Genomic DNA, 20,246 nt, shown 5'->3' with positions numbered 1-20,246 from the left:
CAATCTCACAGTTGATGGGCCCAGGCCAAGTCCAGAAGGGCAAAAAGTAAAAAGGAGACTGGATCAGACCAGCCTATATGGAAGCTGGCGGTTGGTCTGTCTTGGAGTTCAGATCAATCCTAGGAGGTCAAGTTTCAGGAAGTGGGAATCCTTCCAACTCAGATCTTAAAGCCCTTCTGAGCCTCACCTCCTAATGTAGAGAAGCTCTCTGGCTAACATTTCTTTGGACTTGGAGAAGATGGAGCCCCACATCTGGCATCATCTGTAAACTGGAAGGAGTAACCATTGTCTGTCTCACATACCACAAGGGAGAGGGACCTATGGGTTGGGAACTCTGCATTAACATTACTTAAAACAAGTCAATTATCCTCTCTGGGCTTTAGATCCCCGTCGACAGTAGAGAGGTGCCGCCATATATCACTGTCTTTCCAATATTTAGCACTAGAACAAAAGCGATTAAATGCTCGACTAGGTTCCTCAAGCAGCAGGTCATCCTCTTGGCAAGAAATGCGTTCTGGTCCGTGGAATTCCAGAGGCATCTCTGCAGACCCTGTGAAAGAGCGAGACGATGGCAGGCGCCCTCTGCACTCCCTCCCTGCTCTCTGGCCGACTTTCCTGGTTATGACTACGGTTTTGTCTTCATGTTCTCAATCTACTTCAGAAACTTGGTCCCAAGTTCCAGTGTTTCCTTAAGAGATGATAAAGTTAAGAATGTATCACCATGACTCTTGGTCCCAAGTCGATGGGTTTCACTTGGTACATGGCTCATTTCCCATCCTTCCTCATTCTTTTTATTGAAGCTGCTTTTCCCCTTCCCCACCCCAAAACAGGGCTTGGTTCTGATTCTCCTCTGCCCTCGTGACAACGCAGTCCTTTGTGAGATGCTATGACAAATGCAGCCATTCCTATCCCTTGTCTCCAGGTTTGGTGAGTCACAGGTAGGCCATGAAGCTGACGCTGAAAAGAAATCTCACACCTGGATGAGACTTCTGAGTCTACTCAAAGTCTCATCTCAGAGGTGGCAGTTGCTGACTTTAGAATTTTTTTTTTTTTTTTTTGTCATCTCTTGGGAGAAAAATCTTTTGATCCTAATTTCCCAAGTGACCAGCCAGACCAGTTTCACTAAGGTTCTCCAAGTGGAGACACAGACAAAATGTGTGATTCTTCCTCCTGCTGCTTAAACCTATTAATAAATAAAAATAATGATGATAATAATAGCAGTAATGGTAGCACCCAGCTACCATTTGTAGAATTTCTGTAAGAAAGACCCAGAGCTGGAGGCTCCATACATATTACCTTTAATCTTTGTAACATTAGAAGGCAGATATTATTGTCCCATTCTGCAGATGAGTAAGTCTCACAGAAATGAAGTCTTTGGCTAATCAGAAGTGGAACCTAGATTCAGACCCACATCTGTCCGGTTCCAGAGCGCATTTTCTTTCCACCTCCTCATAAAGAGACCTGTCTTTTGGGGATGTTGAGGGTTTGTGCCAATTTTGATGAGAAAAGAATGAAGAAAGAAAAGGCTTCTGAATGATCACAACTTTACCTGGAAATGAAGTGAGAACAAATTGTAAAGTCAGATCTTTTTTCTGAGAGGAAACTACAGATCGGCCTTGGCCATGATTCATATGACCTTGAGAAAGTCTTTAGAAACTCCCTAAGCCCATTTCCTTGTCTACAAACGGGAGCATCCGGGTCTGTCTGCGGAACCCACTGCAAGCCGGACATCACCGGCTCACCTGGGAAACCCAGTCATCTTCTCGAAGATTTTCTTAAATAAATGTAAAGTTCAGGATGCAAAATTACAATAGCTAATTTAGGTCCATAAATTACTTTGTCATTTACCAGGTTTGCTTGTATCTATAACCTCATTCAGTCTTCCTGATGGCCCCTTGAGGGTCTGGTCATAGCCAGAGCCTTTGGCTAACAGCTAAATTGCCCCAACTTAAGCAATTTCCCTTTCAGGGAAAGGACATGAAGCAAAATCAACAAAGGGAAAAAGTATATGGGACAAAGTCGAGAAGCCAGGCCCAAGTTTTCTGGAATTCTCTCCCAGGCGGGTGGTGCACACCTGCAATCTCAGGGACTTGGGAGGCTGAGGCTGGAAGATCGCAGGTTTGAGGCCAGCCTCATCAATTTAGCAAGTCCCTTAGCCACTTAGTGAGACCCTGCCTCAAAATCAAAAATCAAAAGGACTGGGGATGTGGTTCAGTGGTTAAGTGCCCCTGGCTTCCATCCCTGTTATCAAAAAAAAAAAAAAAAAAAGGAATTTTTTTCCCAGTAACGTCATACAGAACATACTAATTCTTCCAGGTTTAAAAAAAAAAAAAAAATGTCACATCTCATTTAGCAGGAAACGTCACCTGAGCCTAGACATCCAGAATGTTCTTAAGATCTAGCCACATAGGCACGTTGGCTTGGCACATACAAAATTCCAGATTCCCAAAAGGAAAGCAAGACTTTAGCACAAACCTCCTCATTAACACAAAACGTTTAGCACAACAAGCTACTCTTATCCTCAGGAAGGACTGGGGTCCCTTCCCAAACCCATGTTCCCAAACCTCAGTCAACGCCAAACCCCACGTGGGTCTAAGAATGGCAGACTCTGGCCTGCTAGGCTGACCTTTTTCTCTGGAGTCAGTCCCTCGGCCTCGGCCAAGGGTCTTCACGGCTCTGTTATTTTCACTAGGATCCCAGGCAGCAGTGTGAGGTCAACACTGTTACGTCCTTCAGGGGTCCTGGACGCAGCCGGTTACGGCAAATCCCACGAACCATAAAGATGCGTCTCGGGAAGCCAAGTGGCTCTGTTCTCAGGTGTTGGTGTGAACTGTCCCCACTGTCCTGGGGCACCCGCTGAGGTTTCAGATGGTCTTAGCAGTGAGGGGCAGCTTACCTGAAGGCTGTCCAGGGTGGAGAGAGTGTGGTGATAGAGCTACGGGTCAGCCCCATGTCTTCAGGGCATCCTGACTGATGAAGATGGGGCGCTCCGAGTAGGGCAGACCGTAGGCAGAACAGGTTGGCAGGACTCCCCATGCGCGCCCAGCATGGGGCCTCCCATCACAGGCCTCCTTCAGTCTAATTAACTCAGCTCAGTCCTCAGTGCCATCACTGCCTCAGGCAGTCCGTTACAAACCTGTTGCTTGTAGGTGACACCAGTCCTCAAGTGTATGTGACTGACTCTGCGTGGGGACTGTTGCAGCTGTACCACACCCCCTGCCGTCCTGAGCTGTCAGGCGTGATCACAGGCCTGCCCGTCGTCCGTTGAGTTCAAAGCTCTCCCAGCAGCTTGGAAAGGCAGCCGGGAACATTTTCCTTCAGGAAGAAAGGAAGCTTCCAGGAAGAGTTCTAAAGACAAAGACTGTCAGGCAGCTAGCGAGTCAGCCGCGATGGGCGGGCAGGGAAAAGACAGCAAAGGGCAACCAGAACCACGGGGAGCCTGAGCTGACAGCCAGGGTGGAAGGTGGGGCCTGGTGCGTGAAAACCTCCCCCAGTCACGATCACGTCCCCTTAAGAAGAAGGACCCTCCCTTACACCAAAACCGTGCCACCACCTCCAATCACCCTGGTGACCAAAACATGGAGACCCTCACAAAGAAAGCTGGCCGAGGGCTCTTCGAAGGGGAATAAGCCCATGAAGGGGGCAGGAAACTGAGGCAAAAACAAGGGACTCAATTTCCTTAAAACCTCCCACTCTGAGCACTACGGTCTCTGGGAGATGGGCCAGGCAGTTCCCATGCTGTCAATCAAAAGTCAAGAGGTGGACCTGGGTGGGACTCTCTGGAAACTTCCCTGAGACCCCCAATAAAACTGGAGAGCAGAAGAGGCACATCCTCCTCCTCTTCTGAGAGGACCCACTCTCTTCCTCAAGGGTGTCCCCTTTTCCCTTTTCCTATCCCTTCTAATAAACTCATGCCCGTCACTCTGAGTGACATGTCTGAAATCTTTCTGGCATGATCGCAAAAATCAGGGTTCAGGGCAGGCCTCCACAGCTGCTTCAGCTTCGAAGCAGGCCTCTGCCTGTAACCCAAGGGTCTGCCTAGGGAGCCGAATCCAGACTCGGGATCTGGAGGTGGAGGTGTGGACCTCACGCCAGGGGGACAGCTCTGGGGTGAAGGGGGCCTTCATGCTACCTCAGCTTCACGGCAGGCCTGGAGCTGTGTAACAAAGACCATCAGGGCCCTCTGTGCCCCTGCACCTCCCCGGGTGTTGAGGGTTTTGTTTTCCCTCTGTTGCTTTAAGATCACGCTGGGTTCAGTCTCTGGCACCAGAAACAACCACAGCAACAAGAACCTAGCAATCAGAACTGTACATTGTCAAGATCACCCCTGTCATCTAGACCTTCCACCAGACAGAGCTGCATAGAAGAGAGACAATAGCATTTTCACTGAAAAGCATTTGGATGCAACGTAACATTTTCATACAAAGATACATCATGTTCAGGAATTGATCAAGAATGAAATCTTGAATTTCCAAAAAATTTCAACATGAACCAGCTGTGGTGACACATGCCTATAATCCCAGCGACTTGGGAGGCTGAGGCTGGGGATTTCGAGTTCAAAGCCAGCCTCAGCAGCTTAGCAAGGCCCTAAGCAACTCAGCGAGACCCTGTCTCTAAATTTAAAAAAACGCAAAAATGGCTGAGAATGTGGCTCAGTAGTAAAATACCCCTGGATTAAATCCCCAGTACTCCCACAAAAAAAAAAAAAAAAAAAAATGAACATGGGCTTACAAAACCTTCCATTCCTTTTATTTCTGAGCAACCTGAAAAAAGATCACTCATTTCCTAGGCCCAGTGCATTTAATAATCAAATTGAGACAGTCAGGGACTCCCAGTGAAAAGCAGCGCCCCTTAAGATTAAGGGAGTAAAAACTCTAAGAGTGGGCCAGGTATGGCGGTACATGCCTATAATCTGGGAGGTTGGGAGGCTGAGGCAGGAGGATTGCAAGTTTGAGGCCAACTTAGCAATTTAGTGAGACCCTGTCTCAAAATAAAAATTAAAAGGGCTGGGGACATTGCTCAGTGGTTAAGCACTCCTGGTTTCCATCCCTGGTACCAAAATAAGACAAAACAAAACTCTCGAGACTAGAATGACACAGTGAGGGACCGTCAGTGGGAAGATGTTCTCCTGAGCCTTAACTCAGAGCCTATTAGCTGTTATGGCATGATCTGTGCTTTTCCCTGCTCTCTTGCCTTAACTAACTATCCAGAGCATGCTGTGTGCCTTTCCCTACCCTCGCTCACTCTGAAGCTCCATCTTATCAACCTCAAAAAAACAGGTGCAAGATTGAAGTCAGGATCCCCTCCCTGTACTTCTTCAACAACAGAAATAAAGGATAAAACTGTTGAGGAATCATGGAAACTGCAAATTTCCAGAGCCCTTTCTCCTCCACTCCTCCCTATGTGTTATTTTAACAGCTACAGCAGCTCATCTGCATCCCAAGGCGAGGGGTTTGTACATGAGAGATGTAATACATGGCACCAGAACAGGCCAACCACCCCTCCTCCAAGCGAAAGTGCTCACCCAGGGAAGAAGAAATGGACCTAAGGCCAATAACATTCCTAAACCCCAGCCACCCCTACCACCCTTTCCTGGAATAAAAGTAGCTCTCTCCTTTGTCCTGAGAGCCAGCGGACACACTCTTGGTCAGCACCGTCTCCCTTCAGCTTGAACAAGAAGAGTCTTGTTCCTGTTGTAGGTGTGCCTTTATGTGACTCTTCACATGGTGAAAGAAGTGCACAGAGCCACTGTCCAAAGCTAATCACTGGAGAAGTTCCGTTTTATTTTAAAAATGCACACACTTATATAGGGCCGGGAAGAGGCTGATTGGTTGGGGCATGAAACGGGGTGAGAGTTGATTGGGAGAGCCTTGTTGCTGGGGGGTGGGGCAATGGTTGATTGGGTGAGCCTTGTTGCTAGGGGACGGGGCGATGGTTGATTGGGTGAGCCTTTGTTGCTAGGGGTCTGGGTGGGGTGTCAAGCACTGATTGGGTGCGAGTTCGGGCCAGCGGGAAGAAGATATGAGGAGTAAAATCAGGAAGAGAAGCTCGGGCTGCGCCATGTTGGCACCTAAGGGGGGGGGGGGTGACCTGATAGATGGAGAGCGTGAGAAGCCACCCAACCAGTAACCAAACCGCCTCACAAAGCCATGTGTCCCAGAGCGAGGCGAGGGGAGTCAGGTCGTGGGGTCCATTGCTGGAACCTGAGGCTAATCCCCACAATGCAGGGGGCATCTCCAAGAGGTGGTGGAGAGTCCACCTGTCAGGAGCGGTGGAAAGGGTCACTGGCGTCTGTGGGGTGGGCGCCCTAGTAGCAATCTCAAGGCAGAAAGCACGTGGTCTCTATGGCAGAAACCCCGGGCCTACCAAGAGCTCCATTTCAGATGGTCCCATTGGCGCACAGTACTTTCCTCTGGAGGTTTGAATGTGACCTGAGTGATTCACCCAGAATCCATGATGATCTCACAGTTTAGTGACCCCCAAGGAGCGTCATGCGTCTTCCACAGCCCCAGAGCCCAAGTCCTGATCACAGAGCCTGGGCCCATCTTCATTTCAACCCAGCAGGAACCAGCTGAAATGACCGAGCAGATGGCCTTGGGGCTCAGCTCAGAGTCAGGTCCTGCGGGACTGCAGAGGGGCCTGGGAGAAAGCCAGAAAGGCAAGACCACAGGGCCCGAGGGGCTGGGGCCCAAGCCCTCTGTCTTTTATTTTTCCCTTTATGTCTTGTCATTCTCAAAGTCTGAGTTGACCCACTCAAAAATATGCCCAGCGGGTCAAAAAATCATCAGCTGAAAGGGTTTAACCAGATCTGATATGATTCACAAAGGGTCCTTAGCAACTGTAAACCGCCTTTTTTAAAACTCCAAAGAACATCTTCCTCTGTGAGCACTGTCCATTGCCTCGTCTGGAGGCTCCAAAAAGTTCATAGTAAAATATCATCAGTGTGGAGACTTAGCTTGTTTCTAACACTCAAGAGTTTAAATTTTGGTTTGCTCATCAGTGGCCAAAAAGCGAGGAAGTTGTGTCTCACACTTGTTTTTCTGCTTTCCTGGATTGAGAGGCGCACCCTAGCATTTATGAAATTAAAAAGCCTCTAACACTTGACATCGGTTCTTACCAAACATACAAATGCAAGAGCCACAAAATACAAAGCCATTTAAAAACAACAACAATGCTGGGAATGGTGTGCATGCCTGTCATCCTAGGCAGCAACTCAGGAGGCTGAGGAAGGAGGATCTCTATTTCGAGGCTAGCCTCAGCAACTTCCTGAGGTCCTAAGCAACTGAATGAGACCCTGTCTCAAAATAAAAATATAAAAAGGTCTGAGGATGTAATTTTGTGGTAAAGCGCCTCTGAGTTCAATCCCCAGTACCAAAAGATAAATTTAAAAAACAACAACAAAAATCCCTTTTCTTCACATTGCAGATGTACTCAAACCCCTACCAGTGAACTTATCGTGTACCAGGTTAACATTGCAGCTGCCATCTTAGCTCAAGGAGGGGAGGGTGTGAAGAAGTGGTGACATTGTCCCCTTCCCCTTCTTTCCTCTCCGGGTCTGAGTTTTGCTCCCAGGGACGGATTGTGTCCTGCTCTGACTTGGAGGAAAGAGCCATCGGGACGTTACCGTCTTTAGCCGGCCCAAAGCACACCTTTTGGAATGATCTGGGCCCTGTGCCTTCCCATCGTAGGGGAAAAAAAGAACCAAAAACCTCAAGCAGCCTGGACTTCCCCCTCTCCGGGACTTGGGCCAGCACTGCCAAAAGCAGCCAGGGCCTCCAGCGAGTTGATTCTCTGGAGTTGGGAACAGACTGAATTGGGGCCCCACCGCCATCAGCCAGACTGAGAATGGCCTCTGCTTGCTGAGAGTGGAGGCCGGGGAGGCTGCGACTCCCTCCCAACGGTTTTTCCAACCTAGTCCTCCATCTCTGACGCCCTCTTGTATGGTGTTCTAAGTCCTAAAGAAAACCTTCTGAAATGCCTTTACTTCTCCTCAGTTAATAAGATGACATTTTTACCTATTGGAGAGATACAGACGTGCTGGAGAAGGAGGCTCCAGGGCCACTGGGCCTCTGAAGCACCTCTGCCAACATTTCCAAATGTGTAAGTGAACTTCTGCCACAACTCCGCCCACCTTGTACACCACCCTGACACAGGGCGTCCTTCTTCTCCGGTCACTCTTCATCCTTCCTTTTTCCAGAAGCACTTTCACCGAATTTCAGAGTCAGGGTCCTTCTAGTGAGACCCCCTTCTGATGGTCCTTGTTGGGCTCCCCGATGTCACAGGCCTGCCACAAAGCTGAGGCAGCCCTGGCGGCTCCCTCTTCACTCATTCCTACGCTCACACCCGAAAGCTTTCAGACACGTGGCTCAGAGTAGCAGGCGTGAGTTAGTTAGAAGGGAAAAGGGGACACCCTTGAGGGAAAGAGTGGGTCCTCTTGGAGCAGGAGGACGCGCCCCTCCTGCTCTTGTTTTATTGGGGGTCCCAGGGAAGTTTCCAGAGTCCCACTTGGGTTCACCTCTTGACCTTTTTCTTTTTTCTTTTCTTTTTTTTTTTTTTTTAATTATTTTTAGTTGTAGATGGACACAATGCTTTTATTTAATTTATTTATTTTTATGGGGTGCTGAGGATGGAACCCAGGGCCTCACACGTGCTAGGCAAGCCTCTACAACTGAGCCACAACCCCAGCCCATTGACCTGTGATTGACAGCAAGGGACCTGCAAGGACTGCCTCCCAGAGAAGACAGTGTGGTGCTCAGAGTTTTGCCTCAGTTTCCTGCCCCCTTCATGGGCTTATTCCCCTTTGAAGAGCCCTCGACCAGCTTTCTTTGTGAGGGTCTCCATGTTTTGGTTACCAGGGCGATTGGAGGTGGTGACGTGGTTTTGGTGTAAGGGAGGGCCCAGGCCACCTGGCAGACTGTGACATGGTCTGCAGACAACCCTTTTTCTGGAGGGGATGTGAGCATGGCTGGGGGAGGTTTTGACACACCAGGCCCCACCTTCCAGGTGCCCGGCCCTGAGGTCAGGCCCCCGAGGTGCTCAGCTGCCCTTTCGTGGCTGACCAGCTGCCTAACGCCAAGACAGCCCCAGGTTCCGTGATCACCAGGAGGCCTCGCAAGACAGCATAGCCTCTGACTCATAGCTCTGGTTTATCACAGCGAGAGGATCCAGAGCAAAATCAGCAGACTTCAGGAGGCTTCTCCTGGGGGATTCAGCAGGGGCTGAGTTGAAGTCCTCCAGGCACGAGTCCTAACAGCATGTGTGACATGTCTGCGGATCACTCTGCCCATCTTAGGTCTGAGCGGGATCTTTCGCCGAGTCTGGGAACTGAATGGACATAAGACAGACAGAGCAGAGAAGAGCATATGAGTTTTATTACTTTTTACACATACAGGGTGTAACAGTGTCCGCTTTATGCTTTGAATATAGCCCTTGCCTCTCTGCCGCTGCAACTCATTTTTAAAACAGACATGTTTCTTTCTCTTCCTCTCTCCCTCCTGCTCCCTAGCCTCTCCCCATCCCTCATCTTGGGAGTACTTTCTTCCCCAGTTATCTGTCCTTGAGCACCCACCCACCACAGGAGAAATCTCCTTCCCCTTATCCTGCCAATGGCCCCCCTGCCACTGCCCCCAGTCTTGGCTCTGCCTTCCAGGGTTGCATGGGGCACAACTCCTCTTTCACATAATCCTTTAAATTTGGGGTATGTTGCTTTTCACCAGTCAATCTTGCCTTAACATAGGACGCTCATGAAAGATCCTGTGCGTTTTGCCAGGGTAGAGTGGTATTTGGATATAACTGCAGTGTGACACATTCTCTTCAACCCAATTGTCACCTACTATATGCTGTTACAACTAAAGAAAATACTCTTAAAGATACTACCCTAGGCTGGGTGTGGTGGTGCATGCCTGTAATCTCCATCACTCAGGAGGCTGAGGCAGGAGGATTACAAGTATGAGGCCAGCCTCAGCAATTTATTGAGGGACTGAGCCAGTTAATGAGATCCTGTCTCAACATCAAAAACAAAAAGGACTGGGGATGTGACACAGTGGTCAAGTGCCCCTGGGTTCAATTCCCAGAACAATAACAACAACAACAAAAAGATAGTAGCCCATGACTCCATTTATAGGAAATTCTAGAAAGGACAAAACTATGGAGATGTTTCCAAAGTGGATCTGTGGTGACCAGGGGTTAGTAAGAGGATTGGTTATAGAGAACAAGGGCACATTTTCAGGGGTAATGGAACTATTCTGTCTCATTACTGTAGTGTAGGTTTTTCAAAGTTCATTGAATTCTACATTTAAAATCAAAGAACTTTATCATATGTAAATTATAGCTCAATAAACAATATGACTGATCTCTAAAAAGAGACAATGAGAGAAAGGGAACATCCCTTCCTCTCTCCCCTGTCCCACATGATTTTCCAGTTGTTTGAAACGTAGGTAGGAAGCCAAAGCATGTTCTGGTAAGCTTTTTTTTTTTTTCAGTGTCAATATTATTGAGGTATAACATAATTCCAGAAAAGTGCATAATAATAACTTGGATACAGCTCAGTGAATTTTCACAAAGTGAACACATCTGTGCAAATACCACCCACAGCAAGAAGAAAGAGGCACCAGAATCCCCAAGACCTCTCATTAACCCACTCCTCAAGAATAACCACCACCGTGACTTCAAACAAGGAAATTTGTCGAATCACGTAGAATGTTCTATTTTGTTCATTATAATGCACATGAGATTTGTCCATGATGTTGTGCAAGAATGTTCATTCCCTTTGCTGTGTGGTATTCTGGTTGTGTGACTAAACAACAATTAGCTTATCAATGCTGATGTTGACGGAAATGTGGGTTGTTTGCCATCTTTGGCTACTAGGAAGAATATTTCTATGGACATCCCAGCACCTGTCATCTGGTGAATGCATGTAATTCTGTCGTGTATACATCTGGGAATGGAATTGGCTGAGTCATGGATATGAATATATTCATTTTATGAGCTGCTGCCAAACATTTTCCCAAGGTCATTGTTCTATTTTCTACACCTACAAGCAACATGAGAGTTTTAGTTGCCCCACATCCTTGCTAACACATGTTATTTTCCTTTTCATTTTAGCCATACTGGTGGATAGGTGTGGAATTACACTGTGGTTTTAATTTTCATTTCCTGGTGACTAATGAAGTTGAGTGCCTTTTGGTACACATATTTGCATTTGGATAATTTGGATATCCCTCTTTTATGAAGGGCTTGAACAAATTTTTTCCCATTTTTTTGTTGGGTTGCCTACCTTCTTTATCTGCTATAAAATAGTAGTTTTCCCCAACATGATTGTATAGAAGTGATTTTTTATTTTTATTTTTATTTTTGGTAGGGTGTTAGGTCGGTACCAGGGATTGCACTCAAGGGCACTCAACCACTAAGCCACATCCTCAACCCTATTTTGTATTTTATTTAGAGACATGGTCTCACTAAATTGCTTAGGACCTCACTAAGTTGCTGAGGCTAGCTTTGAACTCACTGACCTCCTGCCTCAGCCTCCGCTGGGATGACGGATGTGTACCACCACGCCTGGCAGAAGTGATTTTTATAATAAACTTTTTCAAATATAAATCTACAGCATCTTTATTTTTTCCTTTTTTGGAAAAATGTATCAGAGTCCTGGGACATGAGGACAAGTTAATCCTAGAAGGAAACTTGGAGATCGGAACATCCTAATTCTAAATTCCACTCAGCATACCTTTGTGGGGGACATACTGTGTCCCCAGCATTGTGTTGGGTTTTAACGAGGACAAAGTGCAGAAGAAGGAGCCAGACATCCAGTCAAGTTCAGTCTAATAAGCCAAGAGGGGGAAACTGAACCCTAGACAGAGAAGTTCCTCAGCCACGGCACAGCTTTTTACAAAACCATCCTAAGCAATGGTAGAGATTAGGAAGACACTTCTCTGGGACTCAAGCCTCAAACTAACCTAGCCTTACTCAACAGAGCCAATGAGAAGACTGGCCATCAAAATCCCATTCTTCCTTCAGGGTCTAGCTCAGATGTAGCCTCTTTTGAGAAACCTTTCTGATCTTTTCAGGCAGAATCAATCTTTTCCTGTTATCTCTGTCCTGGGTTGGGTTGTAGAATTTACCCAACTCTCTCTTGGACTGTTTGTACACATGTCTTCTCTCCTGAGCTGTGTGGTAAGCTCTGGGGAAGGCAGACTTGGCTCGTTTCTTTGGGATGAGGATCGTGGGAGGGAGGCTTGTATAAATTAGTTGCTCATACAAGTCCAGATTAAATTGTATTGCCTCTAAGGAGAAAAGGACCTCAGGAACTGTGTGTTCCAGGAAGCCATTGACAGGCATATTTATATTAAGTTGATAGATGTCTTTATTTTGAACTAATGTTTCCTGCACTTTTAAGAAGGGAATCATGAGCTCATGTAGACAGAAAGGGACCCTAGTAGTGACTTTCCTGGGGAGGGTGTGACAGCTGCTCTGTAGTCCCCTGCCATGTCCTAAGGTGGTGGCTAACCTCTTTTCTGCTTTGATACCGCTCTGTGGTCCAGTGTAGATTCCAGAGCTGCCGTGGGGGCAGCCATGAGCAATGAGAGCCCTAGAACTCTTAAATTAAGCTGAGATGGATAAATGAAGAGGAGCCACCAGAGTATGCGATGGTGTGGGGAGACTGAGGTTCTCTCCTACCGCCTTCTTCCTGCCTGCTTTGTGCCCGAGGGCCTCAGGTCCCCAGCTGGCAGCCACAGCCCATGAACAAAGTTGCTAGGGTGTGGATGGGCATCTTTCCTCAGCTGCCACGTCCTGCCCCTCCCTCTCCACCCCCGCCCCCCAGCACACAAGGTGACACAGGGTGTGGGGGAAACCTGTCCTGGTCATTACTCAGGCAGGATTCAGCCTTGGAACAAGGAGGTACTTGGAGTACCCAGGCTATCATGCACCAGGATCCCAGGGTTATACATCACATAAAGGAGCGATTTTGACCTCAGAAGGAATTTGTTTGGACTTCAGGGTGCGGGTATAATAAAATCTTTCTAATAGCTTGTTAAATGATCCCTGCATCAGACTGAGAAGGTCTGAGGAGGAGCATAGACTGTGTCCTTCCTGATTCCTGATTCTTAGAGGGGCGGCATTGACCAGGGAAGGAGAAAGGGGAAAGGGGCTCTTGAATTTCTAATTATTTTTCCCTTTTTGGTTCACGAGAGCCATAAAGTCAAATGAACTAAATAACTGATTGCAAGAAAACTCAGATTGAGCTCAGATCACAAGATACAAAAAGCAAAACAAGGATGCGGAAGCAGACTGCTGACGAGCTCGGTGATGGGGACACCGTTCGGGGTTTGTGCTCAAGCCACCGCACCGGCTCTGGGTAGCCAGGCTGTGAAATCAAGGTCACGCCATTTTATGATCTCAGTATTTTTTTTAATAAAGTGCCTTCCATATTACCCAGCACAGTACTTGGCCCAGGGGACACAAGAAGACCAAGAAGGCAGTAGTCCCTGGCTTGTGATGGAGGATACTCAGACCAACGGGCCATCGTAAGACCTTCTGTGGTGACAACGGGAGTTCAGAATGCTGTGGGGACACTAGGAAAACCCTCCCCTGAGGGAGTCAGAGAGGGCTTTCCTGAGGAACGTTCAGTGGCCAGAGCCTGAGGGGTGAGGATAGAGCTGGGGAGCAGATGAGGAATGAGGCCAGAGGGAGGCCATTGGACGGTTTTGAGGGATGGGTGACAAGTCTGTATTCTAGAGAAGACTTTGACTTTGGTGTGGAGGATGGGCTGGGAGACGCAGGGAGGGAGGGAGGAAACTATGGCAGTGGTCCAGGCAGCAAGGACAGCTGCCCGATCGAGGACAGTGTCCGAGGGAATGGGGAAAACGGATGAACTCAAGAAATCAGTTTAGGAGGCAGACTCTCAGGACTGGGTGACTGACGGGCTGAGGAGTTCAGGACGGCTGGTCTTGGTCTGTGCCGTCATCACGGCGCTGCCCTCTGTTCCGTTGTCCAGAAGGGGATCACAGAAGGAACTTGTCCAGGGGCCCCCTCCTCACCCGGGACCCTCCTCATTCCACTGACTTCAGAATTTCCCTGCTCATAATTGCCGGGACAGCAGCCACCAACAGCTTTGGCCAGAGCACACACTGTGCTTTCTGGCGTGGCCGTCTTCCAGGTGATAGTGTACGTTTATACGGAACCTTAGCAATTAGTTCATTTGGATTAGGAGACCCGGGTTCAAGTCCCGGTCTTGTTGAGCTACATACCTTCTCTGGGCCCTCAGTTTCCCAATCTGAGAACGAGGAGGCTGGGCCAGATGGCCTCCAATAGCCACTTCCGCTCCAACATCCAAGACTCAGCATGCCTGGGACCAGTAGGGGTTGTGAGCCAACGTGTGGAATTACAGGCTACCGGCATTCTGGAGGCCGTTTGATTCAACTTCCTCAACGGTGTATTATTCCCCTCTAAAGTGACCCCTGCTGTGACGTATGTCAGTGGGAACAAGCCCCATGAAGAGATCAGGATTTCTGGCGTGGGGGCACAGAGAAGGATCTATGAACGCTCTCCAGTGACCCCAGGGGGAGAGAACCACTGTCCTAGAGGATGCTGGGAAATCACCAAGGCCTGTGTTACTGTCCACAGGAAGCCAGTGGGAAGGATTTCAGCTTCCACAGGAGAAAAATCAGCTTGGTGACCAGCCAGGCATTTCAGAGCAGGGAGGAAGTCGAGAGTTAATCCCGACTCATCTCTGAAATGTGTTCCTGAGACCCCAGGAAAAGGAGGAAGGCGAAATCAATGTAACTCCCGAGTGCCAAGTGCTGTGCTGAGTAATATGGTAGGCACTTCATTAAAAAAATAAAGACCAATACTGTTAAATGGTGGGATCTCACTTTAACAGCATTGTACCCAGAGTAAATGAGGCGGCACAAGCATCAATAATCTGTTTTCCGTATCCTTTTTTCCATACCGGTTTTATATCTCATGACCTGAGTTCTAATTCAAGTTTTTCTTGTAATCAATTATTTGACTCTTTTGATTCTGTATTTCTTTTCCATTATTTTGATCTCACGGCTCTAATGAACTAAAAATAGTAAAATAAAATAAAGCTAATAAATGGTTCTAGCCCGTTCCCCAGGTAGCGTCTCCCCTTCCAATCCTTCAAAGCACCCGACCACTGTTGGGCTCCTCGGAGCCTGAGCTTGGGCATTGTGTTCGGCAGACCCAGGGGGTGACCTGCCTCACTGAAAGTCCTGTGAGAAGTGACCCTGGGGTTTTCGGAGTAAAGCGAGATCATGTCTGGTCCAGAGATGGGGGAAGACTTTGAGAAAGCAGATTCTGTGAACTAGAACCCCTCTGCTCTTAACGATGACTTAAAGTTCATCTGAGTCTGTCAACACTGACTGCACGTCCATCCTGTGCCAGAAGCCACACCTCCCATGAGATGCAAGGAGCGAAGATGCAGACTTTGCCCTTTAACCACCAGAGAGGAGGAGGCGGCAGACAGGCAGGGGCAGTGTGGGTGGTGTGGGAGGCTCTGGCAGACGTCAAAGCTGAGGCTCGCCCATCCAGGAAGTCTTCCCTGGGGCGGGGGGTGCCTGAGTGGAGCGTGAAGGGCAGGTTCCAATCGCCCAGGTGGAGTGGTGGGCATGGATGTGTAAGGAGCTGGTGGTGCCATTACTGTGTTCCATGTGGTCTAAAGCCCTCTACCCATCCATGATTACACTTGGTATGGCCATGGTGCCCACTAGGAAGTTCACTGATGGACACTTTCTTTCAGATCTAAGGACCTTTAAGACAGATAAAAAACTGTCCTCATCACTAGAATAGGAGAATCAGAGGCCTTTGTTTTGAATCAGAGGCAAACACAGTGATCGTTGAAGGAATCTTCTCTATCACTGACATCTCTATCCACCATCTCCTTCAGTCACTCTGATAACTTGTGAAATAAATGGAATTTCCTCCATTTCATGGAAGAGGAAACCAAGACTTAGACTGACTTCCCCATCAGCTCTCATGGTGCTGATGGTGGGGGCTATGCAAGGATTCAGCATTTTAAATACTTTCTGGATGAAGGTGGAAAATAGATTAATAAATAGTCTTTCCCGCTAGGGTTTTCTTTACCACATCTGCCAGCTACAGGCAGACTTCAAGGAAGGAGCATTATTATTAACTACCTCATTCACTCCCTGTTTATCCCCAGTTTGACTGTCATAACCCAAAAATATAATGACAGAATTTTTAGTTTGGTCATGGTAGACTGTACTCATGACATCTTGGCAAGCTTCTCCTACGACCTCTCTAACTTAGAAGGTGTAAGAGCAGACTTCATGATATCCAGAGCTTAAGCAGAAGGTCAACTTGATTTTTTTTCAGTTGAATTTTAAGCAGGGACTCAAAGAGGTGAGTAGTAAACTTTGCCCAAGTTCCCTAAAGCTTTCCAGTAGTGTCTAGCAGATCAGGTATCTCCCAGAAAGCGAGGTACATGTATTCAAGGCCATTATCCCCAGTGAATTGGAGTAGAATGCAGAGATTTGCAAAAGATATATCCAAAGTCAAAATATTGTTTGGTGGGTTGGCTTTTAAGAAAAAAAAAATTTTTGGTATTTTTAAGTTTCCTTATACCTGTAATAAAGTTGGCTCTGGTAAGGGATAAAATCATGGATATATATTTGTAAGTTCTGGATTTACCAGGAAATCCTAAGGACTAAAGCTGTTTTCTTCCTCTTTACAAGTCTTATCTTTAATTTCTAAGCCTACTATGTAAATTTGAATCTTCAAATGACAACAGAATTTCCTGAGCCATGATCAATTATATCTGGACATTTTGGCCTCTGTGGCCTCTTCCCATGCTGATAGTCAGCAGATCGGGGAGGGTCTGGGGACTTCAGGGACTGGGTAGGCCCTGGGAATATCAAGTCCAGGCCTTCTCCCTGGGGGAGCTAAGGCAAACTGCTGGACAGAGTAGAGAGGAGATGTGTGATAAAAAGACAGCAACCATGATGCAGCGATGAAAGTTGCTATGGAAACCACACAGAGGATACTGCCTTTGAGCCTGAAGTTCATCAAGCAAAGTAGAGAAAGTGAGATGTTCCCTGAATTCGTAGCTCTCTGTACAGAGAGCCACACGTGTCTTTCCTATTCTTGCACAAAATAACTACTGTTTGACTACCCTGTGATCTTTGACTAAAATGCAATAAAATTAGAAATGACAAAAACAGTGTTCAATAATCCGTAGAACAATATCTTCAAGGTATTCGGTTTGCAAAAGAAGTGCAGAATAGGGTTTATAATAGTTACCATTTGTGTTGAAAAAATAGGCATACGTTTGAGAATCCATTTTAAAAGCCCTAGAAATGCACTTTAGAAAATGGTAACAATAGTTACCTTCAGGGAGAGAAACAAGATGTCTGGGTGGCAGGAGAGGGCAGGAGAGGGCAGGAAGCCTTTGTTTTTTAATTCATTTTTTAAAAATTCAGGTATAATTAACATACAGTGCAATTTGCTCTTTTTCATACACATTTCTCTAAGTTTTAACAAATGTATGCAGCCACGGATCAACTGCCACATTGCAGGTATAGAACAGTTGTCTCAGCTCTCACATTTTCTCTTGTCCCTTAGCCCCCCACTACCACCCACAGTCACACCCCATGACTCATATTTTCTCTATTTAAAAACTAGATACAATTTTTGGAAAGTAAAAAAAAAAAAATTATTCCATGCACATAATCTATGAGTTTCAGAGAAACCACAGTGGAAATTATAAAATATTTAGAACTGAATTATAAAGAGAGTATTAATGAACTATGATTAATCAAATCAATTTTGAGACCATCATACATAATGGAACTATCAAAACCCATGAATGCAGTGAACTTGATGCTTGGAGGAAAATGTATAACCTTAAGGACATGTTAGATGACCAACATTTTTTAAAAGGGCCTAATATGTTTCATTTTTAAAAGTTAAAGAAAATCGAGGGGCGATCCAAGATGGCAGACTAGAGGGTGACTGCATCTCCAGTCGTCCCAGAACTCAGGATTCAAGAAGGGGAGGCATTGAGAGACTCGGACTAAGATAGAACCACGGGGTGAGTCTCCCCCACCCAGCGAAGCTCAGCTGGGCGGCAGGCCCGGATTCGAGTGGCTTAGTAGAGTGGGACAGGGCAGATAGCGTCTCCCCCAGGCAGCTCGGTGCAGTCTGGCGGTGGGCTCCGCCCACAGGGACAGATCCTCCAGCCTCTCGGAACAGGCCCCCCAGTGAGAGCCCTTCTGCACAGAAGCAGCACGGCCAGCTCTGGCCCGCCCTGCTGCCAGCTCCGGCCCGCCCGCAGGTTGCTTCAGTGACCAGCACAGGGCGCCAGGGACTTCCCCAAGCAGCCCAGCCCCCCTCCAGCGGGAAGAGCCTCTCTAGGCTAGCTTCTCGGGGCAAATCACCCAGTGAGAGCCTGTCTACACAGAGCCAGCCACAAGTCCCCAAGCCAGTGGAGACCTCCAACCTACAACCAGCCTCTGGAACCAGGGCTGTGCAACAAGAGACCTCTCCAGGTCTCTCTCCCTGGAACCAGTAGCAGGCTAGGGGCAGCGTTCTTCAGAAGCACTGCATTATCAAATTAATCCAAGACTTCTGGCTACTGAAGGCTGGTAGGTGATACACTGGAAATCTACAGGGTCACTATAAGCCAATAGAGGAAATCAACAATATCACAGAGTCCCATTGACATCTGACCAATATGAGAAAACAAGGGAAGAAACCTAGATACTATATCAATAAAACCCAATGACAGCACAGCAGACGAAATGTCTGAAAGGGAGTTCAGAATGTACATAATTAAAACAATCAGGGAAGCAAACGAGGAGATGAAAGAACAAATGCAGGCATTAAATGAACGCACTAATCAACAGTTAAAAGAGCAAATAACAGAGGCAAAAGAGCATTTCAATAAAGAGTTAGAGATACTGAAAAAAAAACCAAACGGAAATCCTTGAAATGAAGGAAACAATAAACCAAGTTAAAAACGCCATAGAAAGCATAAACAATAGGATAGATCACCTGGAAGACAGAACTTCAGATATTGAAGACAAAATATTTAATCTTGAAAACAAGGTTGACCAAACAGAGAAGATGGTAAGAAATCATGAACAGAATCTACAAGAATTATGGGATATTACGAAAAGGCCAAATTTAAGAATAATTGGGATTGAGGAAGGCTTAGAGAAACAAACCAAAGGAATGAACAATCTATTCAATGAAATAATATCAGAAAATTTCCCAAATCTCAAGAATGAAATGGAAAACCAAGTACAAGAGGCTTATAGGACTCCAAATATGCAAAATTACAACAGACCTGCACCAAGGCACATTATTATGAAAATACCTAACATTCAAAATAAAGACAGAATTTTAAAGGCCGCGAGAGAAAAGAATCAGATTACATTCAGGGGGAAACCAATAAGAATATCAGCAGATTTTTCAGTCCAGACCCTAAAAGCTAGAAGGGCCTGGAACAACATTTACCAAGCCCTGAAAGAAAATGGATGCCAACCAAGAATTTTATACCCAGCAAAACTTACTTTCAGATTTGACGATGAGATAAAATCCTTCCACGATAAACAAAAGCTAAAGGAATTTACTAAAAGAAAGCCGGCATTACAGAACATTCTCAGCAAAATATTCCATGAGGAAGAGATGAAAAACAATGATGTAAATCAGCAACGGGAGGAACTAGCCTAAAGGAATAGCCAAATAAAGGAGAAACCAAATCATGTCAAAAAACAAAAATGAGTCCAATGACTAGGAATACAAATCATATCACAATAATAACCCTGAATGTTAATGGCCTGAACTCATCAATCAAAAGACATAGACTGTCAGATTGGATTAAAAAGAAAAATCCAACAATATGCTGCCTGCAAGAGACCCATCTCATAGAAAGAGATACCCATAGACTGAAGGTGAAAGGATGGGAAAAAACATACCATGCACATGGACACAGCAAAAAAGCTGGAGTATCCATCCTCATTTCAGATAATGTGGACTTTAAGCCAAAACTAGTCAGAAGGGATAAAGAAGGACATTACATACTGCTTAAGGGAAGCATAAATCAGCAAGACATAACAATCATAAATATCTATGCCCCGAACATTGGCTCATCCATGTACGTCAAACAAATCCTTCTCAAATCCAGAAATCAAATAGACCACAACACAATAATACTAGGCGATTTTAACACACCTCTCTCACCGCTGGATAGATAGTCCAAACAAAAA

The 20,246-nt window shown here is 46.5% G+C and overlaps 1 long non-coding RNA gene across 1 annotated transcript in view; it reads right to left on the bottom strand.

The window, feature by feature from the left end:
• Window positions 1-9,220: 9,220 nt before the first annotated feature.
• Window positions 9,221-20,246, bottom strand: part of LOC306648572 — a 66,805-nt gene continuing 55,779 nt past the window's right edge. The window contains exon 4 of the long non-coding RNA XR_013760389.1: window positions 9,221-9,324. This is a non-coding gene — a long non-coding RNA (uncharacterized lncRNA). The remainder of the gene's footprint in view (window positions 9,325-20,246) is intronic.

Source organism: Sciurus vulgaris, assembly GCF_902686455.1.
Source record: "Sciurus vulgaris genome assembly, chromosome: 2".
Taxonomy (NCBI): domain Eukaryota; kingdom Metazoa; phylum Chordata; class Mammalia; order Rodentia; family Sciuridae; genus Sciurus; species Sciurus vulgaris.
This window is presented reverse-complemented; position numbering and strand designations above follow the sequence as displayed.